Source organism: Paramormyrops kingsleyae, chromosome 2 (assembly GCF_048594095.1).
Source record: "Paramormyrops kingsleyae isolate MSU_618 chromosome 2, PKINGS_0.4, whole genome shotgun sequence".
Lineage (NCBI taxonomy): Eukaryota > Metazoa > Chordata > Actinopteri > Osteoglossiformes > Mormyridae > Paramormyrops > Paramormyrops kingsleyae.
In genome coordinates, this window is record NC_132798.1 from 2,203,439 (window position 1) to 2,220,182 (window position 16,744).

A 16,744-nucleotide genomic window follows, 5' to 3' on the forward strand; every position below is an offset into this window, starting at 1 on the left:
GCCCTGTGATAGACTGGCATCCTGTCCAGGGTGTACCCCATCCCTACGCCCTGTGATGGACTGGCATCCTGCCCAGGGTGTACCCCAGCCCTGTGTCCCGTGATGGACTGGCATCCTGCCCAGGGTGTACCCCATCCCTACGCTCTGTGATGGACTGGCATCCTGCCCAGGGTGTACCCCATCCCTACGCCCTGTGATAGACTGGCATCCTGCCCAGGGTGTACCCCATCCCTACGCCCTGTGATGGACTGGCATCCTGCCCAGGGTGTACCCCAGCCCTGTGTCCCGTGATGGACTGGCATCCTGCCCAGGGTGTACCCCATCCCTACGCCCTGTGATGGACTGGCATCCTGTCCAGGGTGTACCCCGTCCCTACGCCCTGTGATGGACTGGCATCCTGCCCAGGGTGTACCCCATCCCTACGCTCTGTGATGTACTGGCATCCTGTCCATGGTGTACTTTTGAATATTTTCAAGACTTTACATAAGAGCACTGAATACTGTAAGTCTCATTGTATGGGTAAGTTTAGGCAGTGACACATTTAGCCATATTGAGACAGAATCCTGCTCTCCCTGATATGGAAAAACAACATCAAGACAAGTGGGATCAGTTTGCTGGCTGACTTTTGCTGGACCATACAAAGACGTCTCTGAGGCCAAGTACAGCAGAAAATTTTAGATGAGTCACTTCCACCACATATACTGTAAATTTATGTATAATGTAAAGTTTGTGTGTCACACAAAATCCTTGCATGATATGGAAATTCCTGAAAGATATTTGAATTTGGCATAAAAATACGAAAGGATTCATTTATTTTGATTCATGCAACAAAAAGAAAGTAAAAGTTTGTACAGGTATGTGCTGCAACTTATCATCTGACTGTAGACAAGATAAGTTGGTCTGTGCAGGATGTAAAAGAAAGCACAGTTAATTAATACTGGTAATGTGTTATGGGAAGCATGGGTTCCAGTATAGGTGCAGAGAATCAAATAAAAACACCACTGTTAAATCGACAGTGGTCACCCATGGGTATATTTTTATTCTTGTCTGGAAAGGCATCTGATGGCCTCGTCATTATGATGCTACAGCGGGAGATGCAGTGGGAGGGACAAATGTGAAAGGTGACATAAGGCTGAGAGAAAGGAACTTAAAGTAAGAAAATGAGTCTTAGTGAAATCTGAGGACATAATTCAACTATTTATGTGGTAATAATCTAAGCTTGCTGGATTGGATATGTTGAAATGTCTCAAAGTTAATGTATGTATTACAGAGGTGGGATAACTATGCCTTACGCGTATGTCCTGTATAACCTCTGGCTGCCCAACTTTCCTGTTTAAAGACAGACAGAGGCAATGAACACTGTAGTTGACATTGATAACTGGATGAGATTGACACTTCAGTGATTTCAGTGAGCCTGTGCAGCCCAATGAAGGATTTATACTACATTTCCTAGGTACTCCACGACCTGATGCACAGTGGTGAAAAGTCATTTCTGTACTTACAGTAAGAATATTCTTCATATATCTGTACTTCACTTAAGAAGATTTGGCCGTGGACTTTTGACTTTTACTCGACTACATCTTACAGCAAATACGTTTGCTTACTGCTCTACAACATTTCCACTTAGCTTTACATTACATTTTACCATCACATTTCCGTTTTTTTTTTTTTTTTTTGGATGACGTCAGGGAACGGTAGCTATGGTACTGATAATACAGAGATTTCGGAGCTTTTCTCATCAAAAAAAGGCCAGAGACTCTAAGGTGGGAGTATGTGTCAGAGGTGTCGAATCCTGTCAGCTCTTAGAAACCTTTATAAAAGCAAGATGAAACCAGCATTGTGTGTTTTTCCTGTTGCAGACTGATTGATTGCCATACAGTTTGTACTACATACAACGCCCTTAGATTCACTATGAAAAGTGGCTCTGGAAACAGCGAGAGCTGATCCTCAGATGTTTGTGAGCACTTATTGGTGAATTGTGAATAGCGTGGTGATAATGTCATGACAGAAGTGTTAAAACCTGGATCCTGGTGTATGTGCGAGTGAATGGTATGTGATTGTGCCTTGCGTTGGGCTGGCCCCCCATCATAGGTTGTTCCCTGCCTTGCGCCCGTAGCCTCCAGGACAGACTTTGGACTCCCCATGAGCCTGAAAAGGACAAGTTACAGAAAAGGGATGAATGGATGGATGGATCTGCATCCTGTGGCCATTAACTGGTAAGTTTAATTTAATGTATTTAACACGCACACATATAAGGCTTTGCGATATGACCAAAATCTCATATCCCGGTAATGAAATATCACGATATAGCACGTTTTCTGTAAATTTGATGAATAAATGTTTTTTAAAAAATTACACACATTTATCAATGACAGTACTACTGTAGAACTGTCTGGCTGAAAGGATTTGCTCAGCTTCGATATGCATTAATCATTGTTGCTGGTTAATTATGTATACTAATTTCAGTTAACACAATGACATATGTTACTTCTTAAGTATTAAAGTAACATTTCATGTTAGAAATGTTTACATTGGAAAATACAACAGTATCATGCCTGAACTTTTGTATTTAACAAAGTATACATACATACATACAAACGTAATGCCATGTTTCATACAGTTGCATCATGGACTACAAGTTCAAATATTTTACTTTAATACTTTAAGTATATTTGCAAAACAAGTACTAACCTACTTTTACTTAATTTGAACCACCAATGGGATACTCCCACTTTTACTGGACTACATTTTTGCCTGTTTATTTCCACTTTTACTTTAAGGAAATTGTTTGAGTACTTCCTCCAACACTGCTGATGCAGCATCATGACGGTTGGGTGTTTCCTGTTTCCTGCCCAGTATTACTGTACTCTCCTATACTCCCTAGTCTGTTGTTTGCTTGTACAAGTTACAGTGTGACTGTACTTACTAAGGTTTGTGAAATAGCTACCAGGAAATGAGCCAACTTTTACAGAGATGTGAGATATGCTTTTGGTGTCGCACATAATATGGGGTTAATTTAGAAGGAGGGGAAGGTTTTGACCTGAGTTGGGACCCTAATTCTCATTGGGGAATTTGATAGCACCAAGTGTGTTGGCAGAAAGACCCGCTGTTATTAAATGTCAGGGAGGGGGTGCTGAGGTGATGCTGCAGAAGTCATGGTGATCAGGCAGCTCACATACTGTAGCTGCCAAATAGGCTGCCAGTTTCTCCTTAAAAGATAGTGGAACGAAACTCACCTGCAGACGTTATACAATAATTGGGTGAAATGCAAGCCAAGACTACCAAAGCAGAAGGATGAGAATACATGTCCTGGGGGAGGGGGTGTACCTGGGTAGACGCTCACCTTAGCCTGGCAAATGTGGACATGCCACCACAAACCCTGGACTGACAACAGCAGCGTTATACTGCATTTTGCTACCATTTTGTCTTTGTGCCTCCAGTAGGAAACCAACCATTGCCACAAGATCCACTGCGGAATACGGAAATGTACTTCATTAGCCCCCTGAACACTGCCGGAAAATGGGAAATGTGTTTTTATCATAATTGACAATTTATACTATGGAGGACAGAGGCTTATTTGACCACCACAACAATGTGCACTCAGTAATAAAAGTATTTTATTACAGGAGCACATTTGGTCCAATGAATAGGTGAGCAGACAGTAACAGAATGACTTAATTAAGCCACCAGAGGTCATGAGAAGAGGGAACATGTGGCTTCGAGAGCAGCCTGTGATGCTGGACGCCCATCTACTGAAACAATAACAAGAATTTGCTAAATTAATGCTCATATTAGTTTTTTTTTTTTATATATAAACTCTAACAAACCCAGTGTCAGTGAAGAATATCTCAGGTTGGGATATTGCTTTGCTGTCAGGTGGCTAGGAATCTATAAAGCAAAGAAACATTTAGAAGATTCATGTACCTTTTTTGTCTCCTTACTGTAGGAAAGGAACATGGGTAAGTTGGCAGGCAAGTTTTTGTTGTGTCAGTCACTAAGACTGGTCTGAACATGCATCAGTTATTTAACTGCAGGATCCAGGCCTTCAAAACTTTGTGTGAATAATACTGTGTTATGGCTTTGGTTTTGTTATTTAATTTGTTATTAGTTTTACTTGACAAAAATCATGTTCTTAAACCGAGATCACTTGATATTATGCTGTATCGCAATTCATCTTCTCACTAAACCCAAGATAGTGGGGTGGTGTTTATGAGGTAGAGGCACAGTTACACCTCACACATTCATAAATATTCCTGAGTAATTATGACAGTTTTTACTTATGCTTACTTATACATGGTATACATACGAGGTTATGAAAAGAGAATGGGCATAGTTGTTATATTTTATGCATACATCCTACACATTTTAAGAAGTACCACAATGCAATTAAACAGTGGAAATAGTGCAAAAATATGGGCAAAATGGACACTAATATTTTGCAAGAAACAACAATAAGTGTGCTCTAGGGGTAGCAGGATGTGATGGGTTGCGTGTTGACTCTGGGAAAGAATATGTCGCTTCTGGTTTTAATGGGTTTCTACGGGCTAGTCTTTCAAGCAGGACTTTGCCAGCTGGCCAGAACCCCTTATGTTATGGCCAATTCGGTCTGCATAATGGATTGTTGATGGATGTTACAACACCATTCAGTGAAGCAGATCCCGTCTGAACAACTCCACAGGATTCCCTTATGGTGACACATATTCTGCCTTAGTAGCTATCGAACCGATAGTGCTGGTTCGATATTCAGAGGCTCTCTTGGGATTTTTTATGTTCAGATATTATTCTTGCGATTGTCGTATGGGATATTGGCCCCATTATCTGAAGTAGATCCTGACAGAGGAGACAGAGCCTTGCTCAGATTCTTGCATCATCGCAGGATATGCTACCATCCTTGCTTAGACGTGTGGAGTTAATGCGAGGAAGCTGCAAGCTCTAATGCCACAAAATTATCCGGCAGGGTCACCATGAGCCACAAGGCACGAGGCAGGACACATCCGGCACAGGAAACCACGCATACAGATAATCACACGCTGGGGTACATTGGGAGATGCTGCTTCGTCCAATTGCATGTTTTTGGATGGGGCGGGGGGGATGGGCAGCGGATTATCCGGAGGAAATCCACACACATGCACAGGGAGAACATGAAAACTCACGCAGAGAGCTGGGATAGGATTTCAACAGTCAACCATCAAGGTGTGAAGCACCAACACCATCCTACATTGATATCTATAACAGCAGCAGCAGTAACGATGGGGGTAATAATGATAGTTTTGGTTAAGCTTATAAATCATCATGCCAATTTACAGTAAAAAATCATTCAGGCTGATGAAAAATTATTAATCATAACTAAATATTGAAGTGATACAATCCTCAAACATTTGAACATTACTCTATGAATCACTTACTTGAAGTTCTAATGGTGGCAATGAATCTGAAAAACCTTACATAACAACAAAAGTGAACAGGTTTCGCTAATGTCACACACAGCGCTCTTCCTCACAGTCCAGTGTCTTCCCCCGACACAGGTTTCGCTAATGTCACACACAGCGCTCTTCCTCACAGTCCAGTGTCTTCCCCCGACACAGGTTTCGCTAATGTCACACACAGCGCTCTTCCTCACAGTCCAGTGTCTTCCCCCGACACAGGTTTCGCTAATGTCACACACAGCGCTCTTCCTCACAGTCCAGTGTCTTCCCCCGACACAGGTTTCGCTAATGTCACACACAGCGCTCTTCCTCACAGTCCAGTGTCTTCCCCTGACATAGGTTTCGCTAATGTCACACACAGCGCTCTTCCTCACAGTCCAGTGTCTTCTGACACTACCTCTCTGACAGCTTGTGCTTCAGTACAAAAAAATCACTCATCACACCAAAGTGCCTCCAGGCGTCTGTTTGTCAGACAGATAAGCAGAAAAACCCCCAGAGACCAACCTGCTTCCAATCAAATTTATCATGCAGCATCTCGTGATGTATGGCGATAAATGTCTAGCTTTTGCTTACAAACCTCTTTAAATCTATTTATATGTTACTAAAGTCAATGATGTCTAGAAGTACAATCCTTAAGAAAAGATGCAATATATGTCACACAAATTCACACTATGAAAAAAAACAATTTTAAACAATTCCAATAAATATTCAAAAAAATATCTAATACATTTGTTAGGGCTTGCATGGTGAAAGTTTTAACTTACATTGATACATTCACTGTACATCTGAGGAGCTGCTCTCTCATGCCCTGTGGCTCCGGGGATAAACTCCAGGCTCCCTGTAACAATGGAAACATGGATGGATACTTGGATGGATGCCCAAATTATTCTATGCTATCATTTTCTTATCTCACTTTTTTTCTGAATTATAAGAAACATGCTCTGTACAGCTGTACATGCTGATGTTACCCTTCCTACCTTGCATTTGCTGTATTTCAACTAGCCACCAGGTGGCGCTGTTAAATTCGACCTAAAAAATAGACCTTTGCTTGGCATGCAGCTCAGTGCGTATTGAATGTTAAATTGCATCGCATTGGCAAATATCAATTGTTCTGATTTCCTATGAATTTCTCGTGTTCACCCATCAGTCTTGAAGCCACTGTTTTTGGTGAGGATGACAGTACAGTAGAATGGCTTAAATAAACAAAACCATGAACCATGAAACCACATATTCCAAACCATGTTGGAATATGCTGATTGCAGAAGATGATATTAGTTGTATTGTTAGTTTATCACGCTGCCCTAACATCACATTTATTTTAGAAGGTTTATGACCTAGAAAATACACTTACAAGAGTTTTTTAGCACTACGTTATAATAAATGCAGTACACCCTGATATTGAATAATCCTGTTTATTGCTCAAATGATTTTCTTTATAATGTTTCTGACAACCTTGAAGTGAAAGACTGATATGAAATGAGTGTCACACCAAAACGTTTTGGGGAAAATAATATATATATATATATGCAGTTGTATCAGTTACTTTCGCTTTCCTTTGTGCCAGGTCAGCTGTGGAGAGCTGGTCCAACTTGCCCAATCTTGTACAGCAGCCACATCAGTGGCTCTGTGTATGAAACTATTCCTGTGAAATATAGAGAAGCTTGCAGCACAACAAAGCATCATGTGGCTTGGTGACAGAAAAAGAGAAACTATGTCAATCTGCTGAAAGGGGCAGACGCAGGAAAACACGCAGGCATCATTCTGGGATACCTTGTAAATGCTCAGTGTGGCTCCAATCTGGTGACAGGGAAGGCCAAGGAATATTAATTTATGCAGTGTAAATGACGGGCAGTGGACACGACACAGTCAGAGCTGAATGCCAGCTTCACCAGCTGGTCACTTTAATCGGCTCACAAACACTGCTCTTTTACTTTTAAATTATTAATAACAATCAAAAACAGTGTCTTCTGGCAACTTTCCTTCCTGAACTGATTCTGTATATTGCCTATTAGTATGCATGTCCCTTTATTTCAGAACAAATTAAATGATGAAAAATGATGACATCTAAGTCAGAGACTCATTCCAAAATCAGAAAAAAATGGCAAGAACAATGAAACAATCTCTTTACAGCAAACACCACTGTTTTGTTCCTGGTGATTAACGATTTTCTTGGCATCAGAGGACAATGGCAGATTTCCTTGGTCTGAAATTAATGGATTGTCACAAGTGTCATCAGTTTGCCAGAGTATATTCATTAAGCGTAGTGTGTTTGCCCGGCCAGAGGGGCAGGAGATGTTTACCACTGCTGCTTTGATTAAGGGAAAGGATAGTTGATGACTAATATGTCAAAAAAAAAACTCTTTGCCTTCCTACAAAACATACTGTACTAATCTAATGAACATACTCAGTTATACCCCATATGTATCCAGATTAATAAACACAGCACCAATTCAGTGTTTCATATATGGGTTATTCAGACTCGCAAACATTAGATTAATGGAATCTTCTAAACGGGGGCATAAATGTAATTGCAAGTACATAATGTCATCTGTGTTGTTATGATTAGGATTTTGTTAAAGAACACTTCATACAACGTATAAAGCAAAATGGCTGTAATGCTTTTCGCCTTCAAGGTCACTCAGACAGAATTACAAACACAGGTTCCCCTAATCCAGAAGAGCAGAGCTCTGCAACTCTGAGTTCTAATTGGGTTATTAAGCAGTTTATAGCAATTTTAGCATATTCAAATATCTTGTTTACTTCAATCTTTATCAATGCAAACTCTTCACTATGTAAGACTCTTACTGTGTATAAATACTCTGTATAGTTTTAAATTAATAAGATGAAATCGGTGTCTGTGTGGTATGGCTTTATAAATAGCAAGGTAAAATTCAGCCTAGAAGGCAGAGAGAGCACTTTAATTATAAGTTTAATTACATGTATGCATGTGAGCCGTGCTTAAGGAAAAAGGCTCTCAGTTTGAAACTGGCAGAAAGACCGGGGTGTGCTGGTATCCAGACTTAGAGGTGGGCAAAGGATTTTCTAAATGTGAGGTATTCTTTGCCTGGAGGTGAAAGACCGGTTTGGTTATTCATAAATATGTAGTCTAATTTAAAGTGTGGATGCCAGCCGCATTTTCACTAAGTATTGTTATAAATTTGTTATTTTGAAACTTATTTTATTTAGTTGTTATTTTGCAGTGTTACTGTTTCTACTTTTGTTTTTGGGGAACTTGCTCAAGGGTTTTTAGTGAGCACAGCTGTGGCATATTTTATGTAATCTACAGAAACACTGAGCCTTTCTCCCATCGGCTAACGCACTTGGAGCTGGAGGAGAACAGAAGCCTTAGCTGTAAGGAGGTACTGGTTGCTGTGGCCTGATATTTCCAGCATAACTGGGAGCTAACAGAAATGCAATTGGATTTTGTGTCCCTACTGGTTGAGATTCCACTCTGCTCAGTGTATATGGTTTTGCGTGTTCATTCTCCTACTGCCTGTGTACTTCTGTCTAAACGAACCGCATTGCTACCCAACAGGCACACAGCTGGAGACAGTTTTGGTGTGTGAGTCCTTGGAATTGACCTTGCCAGCATGCTTGTGGTGATAGAGGGCATTCTGTCTGTTTTCCTTAGCTTATACCTGTATTGATGATATATCCATTTGAGGGGAATACTCACTTACTAATATGTGGCTTGAATCTCTTCTGTCCTGCTAGAGATCAAAAAGAGGCATAAGAACAGTAAGTAGGCTCCCAGTCAAGGGACCACATGTATATTCCTTATTTATACATTGAATAATAGCTAGATCAGTTTTAGTAAGCAAAACTAAAGTTTTTAAACTGTGGATATAACCTACATAAGCCTCCATTATTCAGCTGTTTACGGCTTTGGGCTTCTTCTGTCTTCATAGTTGTGATAAAGGTTTATTTAATATGCAGCAATATGTCATACACTCTCTTCAGGGTCATGGGTTGTAATAATATAGCTCATATTTAAATACATATCCATAACAGATCATGTGACAATGTAGAAAATTGAAGAAATTTGTTGTTTTTGGTCTATGACCAAAGGATCCTTTTCTTATGCTTGTATATAATACACCCTTATTTCTCTCTCTGTTTGTCTTTGGTGGCTCAGCGACTACAGTAAGACTGTCGGGCTGCTTCAGTTCCTGTTCCTGTTGCATGCCCGTGAAGTCCTATACCCATACAGCAATTCAGCATATTCAGGGAACCCATTTATTACAATGAAAGAAACAGAACAAATATAATAGTTTGATTCAATTTATGTGAATGTATGATTGCGTAGAAGCTTCCATCCACTCGCCAATTTTACCACATTTTCCTTAATATATTTTTCATTTACAAATACTAACAATTTTGGCCATTATCATGGATAATCTAAATGTGACATTTATTTATATGGTATGAGTCTTTGAACATAGATTAAAAGGCACAAATAAGAAGAGACTAACTAAAATGCATGTGCTGTGATTGTTTTTTAATTGTAAAATCTAAAAAGATCAATTCTGTTAAAGGTAAGTATTATTGTGGGAACTATTTGGTAAATGTGTTTCTTTAGCTGTGTCTATAATAAAGTTATCACACTTCTAATTGACACTGGCTGAACGTTTCTGAAGCAATACTCCCCATGTATTGATGACATTGTTTGATCATGGCAGTGTGCAGTAGAAACATAGAATGTAACTTTGTAGGTAGGTTAGTATGTTGTATGTGGCTGAATCATGTCCAGAGCAATAGCAGAACAGCAGGCGATTGAAGTTTAGGGTAATAATGCAGGCTGGTAGTATAGTGATATACGTTGGCGAGTAGTGTTTATGTAAATTTTGACATGTGATATTTATATGAAATGTATTACATAAGAATTATGAAACTCATAATGGCTGAGAGAGTTGAGTTTGAAGAGATATCTGTCGAATATGTGCAGGAGGGAAACAGATGTTAAGTGATGCATATTTGAATGCACGGACCAATGAAATAGACTGACAGGCATATGAAGTTACTGGGGGCTCTGAGAGCTTAGATCTGTAGTTTGGAAATATTCAGTCTATTTTAGCCTGCAGTATGTTTGAACATTTTCCTATGTTGATTTAGGTCAGTATTTCCCAACCCAATCCTCAGGGATCCAGAGTCGGTCCACGTTTTTGCTCCCTCCCAGCTCACTGCCAGATGGTCCACATTTTTGCTCCTTCCCAGCTTCAGCAAAAACATGGACTGTCTGCAAGTCCCCATGGACTGGATTGGGAAAGACTGATACAGGTTATTAACTCCCATTTGTGATGGTTTTTGCCATGGTCTCTATGGTGGTTGAGTATAGGTATAGTCAACTGTAAGCTTGAGTGTCTGGGACTACCAGAGTCAGAGTCTAGTCTTTAAATCAGGAGTTAGTGTTGAATTTTGATGGAGTTATAAAAGGAGTCAGCTGGTTCACTGTGTACCCAAGGTGATGTCTGGCTTGGTGAAAGAGCTGCTCAGAAACAGACACCCAAGTACATCAGTCAGCAAAGTACATTCAGATTTGGATGGGAATCTGACTTGTCTTTCAGCAGTAATATATAGAATGGTGATATTATCTCAGTGGATTAGGAGTTTGCAGCACCCATTTGTGTCCTCAAAGCCGGACAGAGACAATTCTGGGATACATTTGACACAGCAGTCTCAGGGGGCTGGAAAAAATAAAACCAATTACCTTTGCAGAAGCTATGGAATCCAGCAGATAAAATGACACCAGTAAAGATGATAAAGTCTCGAACCAAATATTTGAGCAAATTTCAGGGCTGGTGTAGATGATGGACGCAGCAGAGATGGAATTCTTCCATAGAATAAGAAGGGCGGTGGTCAGATAGGGAAGTTAGCATGTAAGAACTACAAGCAACTTTTGGGAATAATGCCAATGTAGATGTCTCCTGGAGGAGGCTTTAAAATTATTTGGGGAGGGGGGGTTAAAAATACATTGAAGTAATCGTGAAATATCTCTAAAGTTAAAGTGTTATCAAGATTTATGCTATGGAATGATAGAACACTGCAAAGGAGATAGGCCACAGAAGTACAATGGCGTTTAATTAGGTAAATCCAGCACAGCGTCGCTGAGAATGGCTTTGGGTTTTCTGGTACCTCAGGCCAATCGCACAAAAGAAAAAAGCAGCGTCAACATCACATGCCAATAAGTGCCAATAATAGAGACTAAATGAGAAAAGAAACAGTAAGGTCAGATTTCACCAGTGCATTTGATTAAAGAAACTGTGTGTCCAGAATTATGTAGGTAATGCATGCATAAAAGGTGCATAAAGTGCTCTAAAGTAAAGTGCTCTCATGGAGCAGGAATGAGGTGCTGAAACCTTATTCCTGAATACCTGCACATGACAACACGAAATGGGTTTATCTGAAATAAAGGGAGATTTTATTGAAAGGGACTGATCCAGGAGTCGCAGTCTGCTTTGCTAGCTAAATGGGTGCTGACGGAATGTGCCGGCAAATAACTGAGGCAGGTGGCGACGTCAGAAGGCTGCCTGGTAAACAAATGTTCACCTTTGTAATTGTATGGAGTATTGCTGAAATATTATTAAAATATGATTAGTGGAATATCAAAACATGGTTTATTCCTAAAAATGGATATTATTATTATTGCAAGAATGATGCCTTGTCTTTTTTCCAATTCATCAGAATGCACAACTTTCTCACAGTGAGTTTAAAACATCCCTGTTGTATCTTTGCACAGTAAAAAATGGCTATTTCCCAAAGGTAGGAGAAGGGTAAAAAGGAAAGATTCACATGCAGGGACTCAGGGGGGCTCTAGATGTCCCTACTTGAAGTCTTTTCATTTACAGTATCTTTTCATACCAAGCAGCTTCACAATCTGTTCTCTACATTCATAAAGCCCAGGGCGCTTGGAACTGCCCATTTGCCAGCATTCTGCTCCAGGCTTTTATGGTTTTCTATAGGTGATTTATCTGTAAAGAAAAGTACACAGCTACCTATTGCTTTATCGACTACAACCACCATATAACCATAGCAACAGTTTATTGTAGTGTTTGCACAAAAAACACAACCCGCAACAAACACATAGTCAAATCCCAGGCAGACTGTAAAATATAATACTTAATTGACACAGGATATACTTTATGTCACGGGAATTGGGCAGGGCAGATGCAACCAATTCCCGACTAATCGCTCCCCTACTTAAAGCGGAAGTGACGTCACACGTTGCGAAGTATTGTTGCCATGTATATCAGCCTTACTGAGCGTTCTTTTGTCTTGTGCCTGACTCGCCTGCCCTGCCTGCCCTCCTCGCCCTGCTCTCCGGACCCGTCCTCCTCGTTCCTCACATCTCGTCGTTGCCCCGTCTCGTCATTCTTCGTAGGACTGACCTCTCCGACCCCTGGAATCCATCACGACCACTCTTTTGGATTCTCCCCTTGGCTTCTGGTGCACCTGATTCCCTAATTAAAGTCCCGTTCTCCCGCATCCCAGGGTCTGCCTCTTCTTTGTTTGCCTGGTTTTACACTTTATAGGTTGTTTGGAGTAAGAACCTATATTTGTGAGTTCCTGGAGAGAGAGAACCTTTAAAGAAAACCACTTAAAGATTATGGAACTAACATTGTGGGTTTGGAGGGACAGGTTTACAGAAAAAAAGCATAATGTCCAGAGCAGAATTTCTTCATCCTAAGAACCCCATCTTGTCAGTTTACTGTCAGGCTTTGTATCATCCAACCAAACTTAGCGTCAGTGGGTACAGCTCAGCTATCAGCTGGTTTTATATTTATTTTGGTAACATGAGTGTGTAGAGGTATCTTTTTCCAGCTGGTCTATTTCTATGACCAATTCAAGGTATTTTAGCTATAAAATATGCACTGACCCCAGATTTATATTTTAATCTAATTTAGTATTTTCTGACCCATTTAGCTTCAAAAAAATGAAATTGGCACATTTTATTGTTACCTTTTTACTCTCTAGAGACATAAATTTAAACCTGCTGTCTGCTTTCTCTGTGCTTATGATATCTCACCATCTTGCTGCCTCATGCTGAATATGGAAAATATTTTAAGTGTATTCTTATACATTTATAATATTTAAATTTAACCTGTTGTCAGTGATTGTTAAACCTGGGTTTAACCTCTGGCGCAGCCATTTCAGTCCTCTGCATTTTTTTACTGCATTTAATTAATAGTAACTCATATCTTTCTGTTTTATGACTGAATATGGTGACTCAGTAGTTTGCATTGTTGCCTTTCACCACCAGGGTTGGCCTGTGACATGGTGTAGAGTCTGCATGGTTGTACTATGTGCACTTCGGTGAATTGTCCTTAAATTGCTTATAGTATAGCATATGCTGTGAGCCTGTATTGGGTAAGTGGTGTCATGACTGAAGACCGGGAAGGAGTGTCAATCCAGATGCAGCGTAGGGTAAACTTTATCGTAGAACAGAAAGGACATACGATGGGTAGCAAATAAAAGGACTGCGAGGGGTCAGAATAGGAGGGTGGGAGGATAAGTCTGGAGAGGCCAGGGCTTCCTGAAGCATAGGGGAGGGTTGGGTAAACAGTAAAAGAAAACACTGGGAATAACTATTTATGAGCAGAAACCAATGCAGAGCACCAACACTAACATCACAGCAAGAAAAATAAACAAACTAGGGAACAACACTCAGGCTGGTAACTATATACAAGCGTAACAAGGATCAGACGAGGGACAGGTGTGAGTGATCTGGAAGAAGAGGGGAGGAAATGGAATGTCCAACAGAGACCCCTGCTGGCCAAATAGGAATATGGCATGACTGACAAAGATGAATTGCAAAAAGTTGTATGGATGAGTGAATATCGTAAATAATTTAAACAGTATAGTTAATTAATTTATATAATTTCTGCTATTTCAAATAAACCCTTATTAAATTTATTATTACATTAAATAGTTATTAGCTGATCTCTTTTTTCACATATTGAAATATTCCATTAAAACTCGCATTCTGTCTTTTTCACTCTACAAAATGCTAAAACCCTATATTACACATCACTTAAATAATGTGGAAAAAGTGAGGAAGAATATTTTGCAAATGCTGTAGACTCAACGCAAATATGAGTTTCATCAGTCTCTTTTTTGGAATATAATGGGGCCTCCTATTATGACATGCAGAATTACATTGCTTTCATGACTAAATCTTCAACTTGAGGAACTTTAGCAGAGGAAATTGAAATGGCTGTATCACCCACTGCATTTATTTAAAAACAGCTGGGCTCTGACCTATGAAATTGGCCAGCATTGCTAATAGTGACATTTTCATTTGTTAAACCCTGCGAGGAAGACACAAAGTCCCTTTGATCCCCTCATTAAAGGCCCCATTTAGGACTAACTGGGCTAGAATAGGGCTTTCTATATACTGGTTGATCCTTAATTTGATCATCTCTGCCCTCCAGCTCTACAGCCTCATAAAACAATGAGCCCTGATAGCTCCACAACCATTAGCTTTTGTTGGTCTTCTGGTAAAACTGCAAGGATGCAATATACTGCAGAAACAAAATGATTCAGTAATTCAGTTATTAAACTATATATAATACATGCATATACACAAATTCCAGTTGGTTCCTTCTTTTAAGATTAACATTAAGATGTACTTCATTTATCCCAGGGAGAAATTCTGGTGCATATAGCAGCAAGAACATAGTGCACAGACAAACATTAATTTAATGGCAAGCAGGCAGGGTGCAAAGACAGAACGCGTAGTGCAAATACATAAACACACTGCAAACAAATGCACAAATACATGCATATATTGACCCAACCGCTGAGATGCTGGGTGAGTTCTGGCAGCGATGGGGAAAAATGAGAGGAAGATTTGAGGAATGGGTCTCAGATTATTTTCAGGGGAGGTGCGTGGGGGAGGGGAGGCATCCAAAGTGGAACAGCGAAGGACATCACTCGCTCTTCCGGTGTGCAATATAATTACCATATTCTCTTAATTACGCAGCATAACAATAACTACGGCTATGATGTCTTGTTATTCATGCATTTATTCAGAAAGGCTATCACAAAATATAGTCCCCTAATTTCTTTTAATCCTTCTAATCTTCTTTGTAGGCTTGTGGCTTTTACTCCATTGTCGTGTTGACATTGATGAAGTATAGGTAAATTGTGTGGAACTTGGAAAATGTACAGTGAATTTTGAAAAACTAAAAACAAACGAACAAAGAAGAAACACTCCTGGGGTTGCTGCTTTAAAGATGCTTCCCCTACCTTTTTCCACCAAGGGTTCAATAAAAGCCATGCATCTATCGGCCTGGACCCTGCTAGCATTCGGTCACAGCCACTCAACATGAGAGCACTGTGACTGCGAGACACATTTCAACTTATCACAGTTATGACAGGATCGGGGCAGAGCCGCTCTGACTCTCCCGTCGACTGATTGTGAGCATGAATTACAGTTAAAGGTGTCATTTTTCAACACGGCACAGTGTCTTCATGTTGTTGCCAGGCACAGAAATACTGTAAAATACTGCCGTTAGAACTCAGAGAAACTCACAAACAGCCCTTCTCCCATAGAGACAGAGAAACACCAATAGAAATCTATGAGCAGAGATGCATAGACAAGTAATCGAAAGACAACAGGGGGCGAACCTGAGAAGTAATGAGGCCGGCCTGTCCTGCCCAGCCCAGACGCGCCATGTGTTGCTCCGTATGCGCTGCTCTACCTACCCTCCCAGCAGTGAGCCCCACTGCATTAGTCTTCAGAGTCCTGCAGTGGGCTGGCATATTGATTCACACAGACTACTCTGTCAAGCTTCTCACAGTCTCCGTGCCAATGAAATATAATCAGCAGCCACCAGCTTCTGAAGTGCGTTTGTTCAAAATTTCTTTGCTGGGGGCTCGATGAAATGTAACGAGAGGTTGGAATATTAAATTAAGTCTACAAGGTATAATTTAGACTTGTGTGGTTTTTTGCTTTGGTCTCATAAAGACCTGCTTGGCTGACTTCAGGACCGTCTTTATGTTCTCGGCATTTTCGACTGTCTTTGTTTGCCTGTGAGCTCATCCCAGCGTGTGTCTTCAGGCCCCAGATCAGGAGCTGACGCATTGAAAGATGAAACCGAATGATGCCTATAAACGATGAAACATGGCAATGACATGGAGAGAATGAGCGATGTGTGGTGAGAGAAGGAGATTCTCACGTTCTCCACCGCCAAACCTTAATATCTCACCTCCCCACCCCATTCCTCAAACCGTCCTCCCATTTCTCCCCGTCGCTGCCAGAACTCGCCCAGCATCTCAGCGGTTGGGTCAATTCTGCTTCGTCAGGTGATGCCTCATCT

At 40.6% G+C, this 16,744-nt stretch overlaps 1 long non-coding RNA gene across 2 annotated transcripts; it reads right to left on the minus strand.

Moving 5' to 3' along the window:
* Positions 1–678: 678 nt before the first annotated feature.
* Positions 679–16,475, minus strand: LOC140581297 (uncharacterized). Of its 2 annotated transcripts, none has more exons than XR_011984354.1 (3): positions 12,683–16,475; positions 6,191–6,264; positions 679–2,148 (listed from the first exon to the last, which is right to left on the minus strand). It is a non-coding gene; the product is annotated as an uncharacterized lncRNA (long non-coding RNA). The 2 variants fall into 2 exon arrangements; XR_011984355.1 differs by lacking the exon at positions 12,683–16,475 and adding an exon at positions 9,103–9,136.
* Between the last annotated feature and the right edge of the window lie 269 nt (positions 16,476–16,744).